We start from the raw sequence: 3,203 nt of genomic DNA, 5'->3' as shown, positions 1-3,203 counted from the left end.
GTTGAATGAAATAAAATCAGGAGCAGGAATTTTACTACATATACCCTAACATTAGAGATCTTATAACCGAATCTTCTTTGAAGATTTCTGTTCTTGACGAGAGCTTTGCCTCGCGGTAAAATAAACAGAGCGACGCGCATGCGAATGCTTAATTTTCACTCTCACCATTCTCTCCGTTGCCGGTATCGAACTTTCCCTCAAGAGTGGCACGATTTATAGTACGCGCCTCGGCGTCGTCGTCTGGATATAGCTCGGTTTACGAGAAAGAGCGGAAAAAAAAAGGAAAATATCTTTCGAGACGCCTGAAACTACGTTCGCGACATGAGTGCTATAAACATTTGTGAAACACGCACTCTCGAAGGTGCAAGACAGAGCCGGACGCGTCCTCGAAGCGCAAGAGGGTAGCTCCTCTTGTTCTTTCCGAGGATCTCACGAGAAACGAATTTCCTCTGCGACACGACAAGCCTCGCAGCCGACATAAGGTTGCGTTCTCCAAGCATAGCGACCGTAAATACGTCACGTAACAGGATACTTCCTGCTGACGCGACGTCGTAGGTTTGCGCTGTCTTAACGACAAAGGACATATCGATTTTCGGCACCGCCTCGCCCCCGACTCCAGTCATTTTCAATAATTAATGATGACATTAGTACTTACATCAGCGAGAGCAGAGAATAGCGTATCCCTCAAGAATGTAGGGTAGACCGAGGTGAATCGGATCACAGGACGATCGTCGTCGTCCAGCATCGTTGTCTTTGTCATTTCGTATCTATTTTTTATTAAAAGGAATGTAATATTCGATATCTTTTTTATGCACTTGGCCAATATTTTTTTCTTTTTTAAAGAGGTTTCTTTAAGGTATCAACTGTCTCAAAATTTACATTGAATTTTTTGGTTAAATCTATTAGAATTCTATTTGAGATGACCAGAATTCTGGTTGATATTATCAGAACTTTCGGATTGTTCATTTTCAATCAGACATTTTTTTTAGTTAGATACCATTTTTAGAAATAGGAAGTAAGTAAATGATTAAACATGATTTTTTTTAATTTTCTAAGATATTTTAGGATTTATGATGAGAGAGAGAGAGAGAGAGAGAGAGAGAGAGAAATCATCTAGAATTTCTTGTGAATTTTTAGAACAATCGCGAACTAAACTGAAAAACCACCTTTTTATTTTGAAATTTACGTATTTCGAATTCACTTTCCAGCTTTCAAGTTTATGAGTTGTTTTTGTTTCTCGTGATAATATTACTTTAGTATTTTCTGATAACATTCCTTGAAATATACCATATTTAACTTTTATCGGTGGTTATCAATATGCAGAGACTAAGACATCGCTGAGCATAATAAATATTAACAGATACAGATAGAATGCAATCTGTAAATCATTCACATTATTTTCAGGAATTATATTGATCGAATAATTTAATCGAGTAATTTTTTTTATGTTTATTAGCATCAAAAATTATTATTAAATTGCTTGTCAATTTAATATGTGATATTACGATTCTGGTTTTGTTCGTAATTATATTTCGAGAAAGATTTCGACATGCAGCAATCAGATATGTATGTATAAATTCACATAGAAATATAAGCATTAAGATTTGCTTCGATCAAAAAATAGAAATTCTCTTATTTAATTAGATATTGATCGATGATTTTTCTTTACACCTCACTGTACACCAAATCATCTATTATTTTTCCGAAATTTTTGTCACATTAAACTTATAGATTCTATTGATTTTTTACGATTTTTTACGAAAATCATTGGATCCGCCAGTTCAATTCAATTAAATTCCACAAGTTTTTTTATGTGAAAATCTTGTAACAATCTTCATGCAGCCAAAACCATATAGTCTACATTAGTGTAGTTTACGAATTTTATTTATTGGGACGCAAATAACATGACGCGTGTTTTTAGAAATGCACTTTCCTGCAATTAAAGTCGCGCACTTCCTCACGCGCGAGCGAACATTTCGGCAATTCCCTCACTATTGCGTGCTTTATGACGCGCGAACTGACGCACTTCCGGTCGTTCGGAGGAAGACTCAAATATTCATCCTTCGTACATATTGAATTAAACGCAAATTAAAATTGAATAATTAAATCAAAGGATACAATTATAATCTTGAAATAATAAATGAATAATTGAGTATTAAATTGTTAGTAACACACAATTTGATAGCTATTGTTTTTAATAATTTACAAATTAATATAATTTTTTTAGAAAATTTTGTCAATAAACTTTAATTTTACTTTTTGTACTATTTACTATCAATTTAATATTGATTTATTTAACTCTACAATATTGATACGTACAAATGAGCAAAGTCATCAAGCTATGTCTTTAGTGATCATAAGGAAGTCCAATGCCATGATAAAAACTAAAAATAAACGGAGATAAGCTTTTAAAAACTCAGTTCGTTATACAGACTGTTTCATTTTAATTCCCTTAAGTAAATTAAAAAATACATAAGATACGAAAAAATGTTTTACATGAAAGATGAACGTATCGAGCGGGATGTATTTTGATTATACTTTTTTTCTGTATTTTTTAAGATAAAGATAATTTAAGATATTTGTCTAGAACAATTAAAATGGGACAGTCTGTATATCAGTTTTGATTCCCTGCTAGTCAGTATTATGACAGAGTGCATAATAAAAGTGACTTCGATTTAATCATGCAGTTTTGTATTATTATTATCGTATCATAGCGTTTTTCATTGACAGAACTGGTGCATATTAAAGCCATTATACACTAATCTGATCAGCGCATCTATCATGGAACAAAATCGGATTAGATTCTGATTGGAATTATATTCAATTATTTTCTGTTGTGTTTTCTGGGGAAAACAGAATAATTTTGATCGGAATCCATTTCGATTTTGTTCCATGATAGATGCCCTGAACGTAAAAGTGAGATGTCTTAAGTTATTTGCGTTCATAAATTTGCGTTCCCAACTTACAAATATTTTATCATTAAAAGTATATGAAAATGTATGAAAATGTATGAAAATTTGGTATAACGTTAAATAAGAGTAGCCTATTTCTTTATACGTAAAATTTACATATCGATAGCAATATTGCAGTATCACTCAATATAGTGTTTTAGGACTAATATAATTTCTATATTATATATGACAAAATATAAGATTATATAAAGATTTGTAAGCCTTTGTAAAAAATACAAAAAAAAAACCTAA

The 3,203-nt window shown here is 32.1% G+C and overlaps 1 protein-coding gene across 2 annotated transcripts in view; it reads left to right on the top strand.

Annotated features, from left to right (window-relative positions):
- LOC108756087 (integrin alpha-PS2) overlaps nucleotides 1-3,203 on the top strand; it is a 75,469-nt gene that overhangs the window by 45,592 nt on the left and 26,674 nt on the right. The gene's annotated exons all lie outside the window — the stretch shown is intronic.

This window comes from Trachymyrmex septentrionalis, unplaced genomic scaffold (genome assembly GCF_001594115.1).
Source record: "Trachymyrmex septentrionalis isolate Tsep2-gDNA-1 unplaced genomic scaffold, Tsep1.0 scaffold94, whole genome shotgun sequence".
Lineage (NCBI taxonomy): Eukaryota > Metazoa > Arthropoda > Insecta > Hymenoptera > Formicidae > Trachymyrmex > Trachymyrmex septentrionalis.
Note: the sequence above shows the minus strand (reverse complement) of the source record. Positions and strands in the feature narration are given on the sequence as shown.